The following is an 8,491-nucleotide window of genomic DNA, read 5'->3' on the forward strand; positions in this document are numbered from 1 at the left end:
ATGTCTTATTAAATTGAATATGAAAATGTATATATTAAATTGTCACATTGGGTGTTGATATTGGTTCCATAAGTGTTAATTTATGTTAATTGAGTGGTCCCCGTTTCCATTTCCAGGGTAGGGATTGAGATGTTTGAGGAAAGGTTTGAGGTAGTGGTCCACCACGGTGGGATCTTGATAAAAGAAGTGCCTTTTAAATATATAGGTGGGGAGATAGCTTATTCGGACGTTGGCCCCGATAAATGGAGTTACTTTGGAGTAGTAAAGATATGGGTTACATTGAAGTAGAAGAGTTATATTACAATATTCAACATGTTTTACATAAGTTGTATGACGATAGAGGAGCTATGATCATGATGAAGATGGCAAATTATTTGGGAAAGTCCACTTGTATGTTGTACATGGAGTGAACAAAGCAGTGCTTGTAGAGAATACAAAGAATGAAATTCTTTAACTTTGTCAAGGGCCTGTAGAGAGTGGTGAGGGTAATGAGGTTGGAGGTTTGGGACAGATTGAGATTGGTGTAGAAGGAAATGGGGAGGAACAAGTTGAAGTGCAAAAGGAGGTTGAGGAAGGAGTTGTTGAATGTGGTGGTGGCTTGGAGAGAGATGGTGGAATGGAGGTGAAGCAAGTGGGTGTAATGGAGGTTAACGAAGAAGTGGAGGTGGAGCAAGATGGTGAAGTGGACGTTGACCTAAACGGTGCACTGGAGGTGGAGCAAGATGGTGAAGTAGAGGTTGACCTAGATGGTGTATTAGAGATGAAGCAAGATGGTGAAGTGGAGGTTGACTTAGAGGGTGGAGTGGAGGTGGAGAAAGAGGGTGGAGTGGACTTTGACCAAGAGGGTGGAGTTGAGATGGACAATGACGAAGAAGTGGAACTGCACAGTGAGGAAGAAGTGCAAGTGGGGGATGAACCACATATTAGTGGTGATGAGAACTTAGAGGAGGCAAGAGATTTGGGTATTGGTTTGGACAACAATGGTGAAGAATATAGGTACGAAGACAATGATAACAGTGTAGAAGGACATGGTAGGGGGTTGTCAAATGATGAATAGGAGTCTGATGTGCTCTTAACTCCAGAAAAGAGTGGAAGTGAGGAGGATGACAGTGAGGATAGACCAAGTCGAGGTCCCTTTCCTACATATGGGAAAAAAAAGTCAATGGCAGATTACAAATGGGAACTTGGGTACTATATTTATTGATAAGGATGAGTTTACGAAAGCCATTAGAAGCTATGCTATTCATGTTGGAAGGGCTCTTAAGTTTGTAAAAAAATGATAACCGTAGGGTGAGGGTGAGATGCATGGGTGGACCAAAAAGTGTCCATGGGTAGCTTACTGTGGGTATTTTCCATCGCACAAGATTTGGCAGTTAAGGAAAATTATTGATACTCATTCTTGTAGCAGGCAACTGAACATTAAAATGATGAATACTAAGTAGTTAAGTAAGGAAATAGATAAGTCTTTACATGACAATCATAGCTTAAGGGTCAAAGACATACATAATAAAGCATTAAGGAAATGGAACACCAATGTCTCAATTTCTAAAACACAAAGGGCAAAGTTAATGGCATTAAGTCAACGTGAAGGAGATTTTAAAGAACAATTTACAAGAATTTATGACTATGCACATGAGCTATGTTAAGCCCCAGGCAAGTGTACTAGATCGTTATCAAGTGATATAAAATGGGTAAGTCCAAGTATCGTTTCCCAAAGGACTCTTAGGCCTTAACTTTCGTGTAAACCAATCGCTTAATACTTGAGAAAAGAATTAAGTTTCGGTTTTGAATGCAAAGAACAAAAGTAAACATGAAAATGCAGTGAATCAATTGGCTAGAAAAGACTATGGATGAATGGAGTTGTTGGGGTTTACAATTTCATCTTATCCACCCTCTTATATCTACTCTTCTTATCTTCTTAGCTTATTTATCATATTGTTATGCAAAGTTTCTTAGTCTACCCTAAACCCAATCTCTTGGAGAAAAGAGCATATTACCAATTACTGGCTTGCTATCTCTAGCCTCCCCTAGTAACCAATAATGCATGATAAACAGAAGCAAAATACAATTGATCGTCCTACCCCTATCTCTAGGTGGTATTAGCATAACCAAGGAATTCCCCCCAGTTCATGACATTACCATACTTCTCTGTATCAATAAAGACAAATAACATGTATCGAATGAGTTAAACGATAAAAGCATTAAGCAAAGGTAAGGAACCCAACAATTGATAAAGATAAGCATATGCAAGCATATAAAGAAGATAGAATTTTGATATAAGAGAGTTTCAAAAGATTACATTGTTCCCCAACAACCTAGGGTTTAGTTCACCATGAACATGGTGAATCTAGATGTAAAATAATGAAAGAATGGAAGAATAAACCCTAAATTTGGTAGATTGGAGCCTAAGCATCCAAGGAACCTCCTCCGAGGTGTGTAGAATAACTTTGGACGTCTCTGCTGGCCAAAAGATTACAATTTGAATCGCACTGGATCTATTTATAGACCAAAAAGATAACAGAATCTAAGCCAAATAAAAACAGATAATCACTCAGTGCCTAAGTGAACCGCTCAACGATTTGCCTCTTTGTCGTGCCACCACTCAGTGGTCAGTTTTACCGCTGAGCGGTTTGCCTCTAGCCGCTCTGACCGCTCGACGCTAATTTTGGCCGCTGAGCGGTTCCTAGACTCTTTTTTTCTTCTTTTTTCTTCTTCTTTCTTGAGTCTAAGCCCGTCCTAATTCACTTCCATCTTCAATTCTCATCAAAACCCTACAAAACAATGCAAAAACAAGCATAATATCTCTAAAACCAACTTTTGACTCTCACATGACTCAACTAAGTGTTTTACTTGATTTTAAGCTCATTCTAAGCCACAAAGGGTATGTTTTGATATCAAATTCAAGTATGAAAATAACAATTTTTCGACCATTAACATAGCCCCAAACTTAGAATTTTGCTTGCCCTCAAGCAAAACAAGATGTAACTCAGTTTTCAAACAACCGATATAATGGATTAATACTTTCCAAAACTCTTTCGTCCAAGACAAGTAATCACTCTTAGCTTATCATAAAAATATCAGTCAAGATGTATAGATGCATTACTTCAATTAAACTCAATATGGTGGTCACATAATCACAGTCTTTCCAATATATGCTATTATCATGAATGACAAATTAACCAAGCACAGATGCAATAATTTATAACTGGAACTACTCCTCACCAAGAAAAGTGTTTCACTCAAGCACACAGGTGTATATTGAGGTGACTCATTCTCTCTACTATCACAATGTCACACAAATTAACTTTGCCTTTCATTTAACCACAANCAATCATACTCACAAGCAAGTTATCATCACAAGGACTTTTCATGTCTTATAATGAAGTTGGGCTAAGAAGAACATTGGTTTTTCTGGATCACAAAATCCTTGAGTTAAGAAAGTTATTCAACATTCATAGTTCAAGCACAAACTCTCTTTACACAACCAATCTCACTCATTCCCAACTTTCCTTTTTCTTTGCATTGAGCTTTTCTTCTCATTCTATATTTTCTATCTTTTTTGTCTTTTTCATCCTTTCATGTTTTGCTCAACACATTAGCTCAATGCTTATCTTTTTCTTTTTCAACTTTCCCAAGAACCCCAAACTTGAACCTTTATCATTACCACACAATAATTCTCCACTTAACTCAAGGTAAAGATTTGCAAAAGGGTTTTCTCATATGTTTAAGGCTTAGGTTCAAAAAGGGTAGAACACATTGTGCTCTTTTTAATTGGGACGAAACTTTTTGCATTGGCTAAGAAAGGGCTACATCAAAATGGCCTTGATCATATGACAGAATGAAAGAATAAACCCTAAATTTAGTAGATTGGAGCCTAAGCATCCAAGGAACCTCCTCCAAGGTGTGTAGAATAGCTCTGGACGTCTCCGCTGGCCAAAAGATTACAATTTGAATCGCACTGGGTCTATTTATAGACCAAAAAGATAACAGAATCTAAGCCAAATAAAAATAGATAACCGGTCATCGCCTAAGTGAACCACTCAGCGGTTTGCCTCTTTGTCGCGCCACCGCTCAGCGGTCAGTTTTACCGTTGAGCGGTTTGCCTCTAGCCGCTCTGACCGCTTGTTGACTCACTGGCAAGTGTACCATATCGTTCAAGTAATATAATCGGTAATACCCGATATCGTTCTTCCCAAGAGACTCGAAAGGTCTTATCGTTCGTGTGAATTAAAATCATAAGACTTGTAGAGAAAAATTAATTATTGTGGATGCAAAGATAGAAAATAAACATGCAATGTGTTTCATTCAATTGACGAAAAAGACTATGGATGAATGGAGTTGTTGGGGGTTGACAATTTCATCTTATCCACGCCCTCTTATCTACTTCTCTTGTTAAATGTGCTTGATTATCTAATTGTTATGCAAACTTTCTTGGCCTACCCTTAACCCGATCCCTCGACGAAAAGAGCCTATTACTAATTACCGGCTTGCTATCCCTAGCCTCCCCTCGCAATTAGCAATGTATCACCGAACAGAAGTAAAAAAAAATGATCGTCCTACCTCCCTATCCCTAGGTGGTATATCATTAATCAAGGAATTTCTCACCAGTTCATGACAGTACTGTACGTTCCCGTATCAATAGAGACAAACAACAGTTATCGAATGAGTTAAACGATAAAAACTTTCAGCATAGATGAGAACCCAACAATTGATAATCAAAGCATATGAAGAATCATATAAATAAACAAGAGTTTCAATAAAAGAGAGTATCAAAAGATTACATTATTTCCCCCAACAACAAAAGGGTTTAGTTCACCATTGTCATGGTGAACCTAGATGAAAATAATGGAAGAATGGAAGAGCAAACCCTAGATAGGATGAAAAGGAGCCTAAGCATCCAAGAAATCTTCTCCAAGGAGTGAAAATTAGGTTTGGTCACCCTCTTTTGTCAAAACAATGAGAATGAAATCGTAACAGGGCTATTTATAGCTGAGGAGCATCACAGAAAACAGGCCCAAACCCAGCGGACAACCGCCCGACGGCACACTTATGCCGCCCGGCGGTTTGCCCCTAATCGCGCCACTGCCCGGCGGCAGAGGGCCACTGCTCGGCAGTTCACCTCTAATCGCAAATTCGCCCAGCGTCCACGCCAGGTGCCTCCTCCTCGCATTGGACCGCCCAGCGGTGCAATTTTGCCATCGGGCGGTTCTTAGACTCTTCTTTTCTTCAATTTTCTTCTTCTGTCTTGAGTCTAAGACCTTCATCTTCACCCCAATCTTCACTTTCATCAAAATCACTGCAAAATAATGCAAAACAAGCATAATATCGCTAAAAACAGCTTTTGACTCTCGACTGGCTCATTTATTGGGTTTTACTTGATTCTAAGCTCATTATAAGTCTTAAAGGGTGTAATTTGGTCTAAAATGATATATGAAAATAACTGTTTTTCAACCATTGTCACCGCTCAGAGCTGATTTTGGTTGCTGAGCGGAACCTAGACTCTTCTTTTTTTCCTTTTTCTTCTTCTTTCTTGAGTCTAAGTCTGTCCTAATTCACTTCCATCTTCAATTCTCATCAAAACCCTACAAAACAATACAAAAAAAGGCATAATATCTCTAAAACCAACTTTTGACTCTCACATGACTCAACTAAGTGTTTTACTTGATTTTAAGCTCATTCTAAGCCACAAAGGGTGTGTTTTGATGTCAAATTCAAGTATGAAAATAATAGTTTTTCCACCGTTATCAAGCTACTAACATGTAACCTAGGGTTCATGGTTAAGGTTAAAGTTGACATTGATAATGGTCAATCGATCTTTCAAAGGAATTTATGTTTGTCTGAAAGCATATAAGGTCAGTTTTATCAGTTGCAAACCCATCATTTGTTTAAATGGCTATTTTTTGAATGGTCTTTATTGTTAGGAAACAGGTTGGCTTCGTTTTTACACCAAGAGGGGGGAGGGTGAATTGGTGTTGTTTCAAAATCAAAATCTTTTCGCAATCTTTTATCAAAAGTATAAACCTTTTTTATCTTTCTTGAAATGCAAGTAATGAAAATTTCTATGCAGCGGAAAAACGTAGTTGACTGCGTAAAAGACAAAGTCTACTGGAAATAAAGAGTGTTGGGATAGAGAAAATAAAACACTGGTTTTTATACTGGTTCAGCTAACAATGCCTACATCCAGTGTCCTTCCAACCCAGGAAGCAAATGTACTATAATGGTTGCGGTTTTTACAACAAGGAATTTGTAAAAGACCTCACGTCAAAAATATAAATCTTCTCTCTAACCCAAAACCAAAATATAGCTACAATAACTAAAACCAGACTTGCAGAAGGAATCCCCTCTTCTGTAATCTAAACCCACATCGAACAATCCTCAATGTGTAAATTCCAGCACTCTTCACAGGATGCCAAGCCTCAACACAGCAATCTTCACAGGATGCCAAGCCTTCACAGAACGTAGCAGACTTCACAGGATGCCAAGCCTTCACAGATCAATCAAGAAGCACTTTCTTTGTGCAGTTTCTGATCACACAAAGAGCGCGCCATCTTCTTGGAGAATTCTTGGAGCTAATAACAGAGAATTCAATTTGAAACAAGAAATGAAAATGCTAGAGCATCAAAATTCTCTGAACAACTCTGTATTATTACAGTTGTAACAGACAGTCCACATAGAGGCTCTGAGTCAACAAAAATCAACACACATTTAATACAATTGACCAAGTCATCAATGCTTAACTAACTTTTAAAAATATAGCCGTTGGAGCACACAAACATAACAGAATTCTAAAACAAATCAGATATACAGTCAAATGTACACTTGACAAAGTCGACTGACACAAGTAAAAACACTTTGAAATTCTCTTCAGCTCACAACATCACTTAGCACTAATTCTCAAAATTTGTACAATGGTTTTAGAATAGTCGAATCCATTATTAATGTAGTCGACTGTACTATAACTTTGTTACACAGTTATAAGTTCCCAAAAGTGCTTGTGATTTTTTACTTTACAAAATGTGCAGTAAAATATTTTTGATAAAGCAGTTTGCATTGCACATAAGCATGTAAGCATGTTCCACAAATATATCACATAATCAGCATAAAACCATACACCACAGTACATCAAAACATGTTCAACAGATATAACAGTCAGTACAACATAAGAAAATGTAATGTAGCAACATATGTACTGTTATTAAGCATAGTGTTGTCATCATATAAAACTAGATTGATATCGAGTTTGTGTTGTCAACAATCTCAACAATGTTGTCATGCAATTGTACCAATGAATTATTCAAATGTAGACCCAAAAAATTTTATATTAACTTAGTTCAGAAAATCCACATATGAAGAGGCATATGTGTCCATCATTTATCCTGTGAATGGCAACCTCTTATGGGAAAAAACAAGCTTCCTTGATATACTACCACCACTTAAGAGGAAGTTCCCTGGGAGGCCAAAGAAAAAAAGAAGGTTGGATCCATGAGAGCTAACTAAGGATAGGACCCAAATGAGTGTTGGTGGGCATAGAAAGAAATGTAGCATCTGCCGTCAAGTGGGGCACAACAAAAAACTCTATCCTTTACGTCCAAACATCATACAACCCACAGAACCAACACAACCATCCCAACCACAAACTACACAACCCTTGTACCATCACAGCCACCAAGTCCCCAAACACAAACTACACAACCCCTGTACCATCATAAACACCAAGTCCCCAAACACAAACTACATAACCCCCTCACCCAACACAAACTACATAACCCCCTACCCCCACACTTTTACTTTGTCTTTTCCTTTCTTATTCTCCTCTTCCTCTTTCTCCAATTTCCTATCTTTCTTTTTCTCCAATTTATCATCAGTTGCTTAATTCATGGTGGGTTCGTGGTGTCGTGGAGTTTGGTGCTTCCTTTGTTGTTGTCTCCGATCCAGGTTAGTGATTCTATGCGCCTCTATTTAGTGTTGAATGAAGAAGAAGAGAAATGCTAAAGGTTGCAACGGATATGGGATATCTATTGAGCCTTCAACGGACCTCGATATCCATGGACAGATCTCGATATCCGTGGACAGATGTCTCATATCCATTGAAGCCTTTCAACATTTTGGGTGTTTTCTGTTGACAAATTGGCAAGCAAGTATCGTTTTCCCAAGAGACTCGAAAGGCTTTCTCGTTCACGTGAATTAAAATAATAAGACTTGAAAAATAAAAATTAATAAATTGGATTTGAGAACAAAAATATTAACACGCAAAATAAAGTTGATTCAACTGACAAAAGAAAACAATGGATGAATGGATGTTGTTGGGGGTTTACAATTTCATCTAATCCGCCCTCTCTCATCTACTCCTCTTGAATATTAGTTTGATTAATTAATTGTTATGCGACTTTCTTAACCTACCCTTAACCCGATCCCCCGGCGAAAAGAGCCTAATATTAACTACTGGCTTGCTATCCCTAGCCTCCCCTAGTAATTAATACCGCATTATAAA

At 38.0% G+C, this 8,491-nt stretch overlaps 1 pseudogene; it reads left to right on the plus strand.

The window, feature by feature from the left end:
• The first annotated feature begins 242 nt into the window (after window positions 1–242).
• LOC111242495 overlaps window positions 243–8,491 on the plus strand; it is a 22,981-nt pseudogene continuing 14,732 nt past the window's right edge.

This window comes from Vigna radiata, chromosome 9 (assembly GCF_000741045.1).
Source record: "Vigna radiata var. radiata cultivar VC1973A chromosome 9, Vradiata_ver6, whole genome shotgun sequence".
Classification (NCBI taxonomy): domain Eukaryota; kingdom Viridiplantae; phylum Streptophyta; class Magnoliopsida; order Fabales; family Fabaceae; genus Vigna; species Vigna radiata.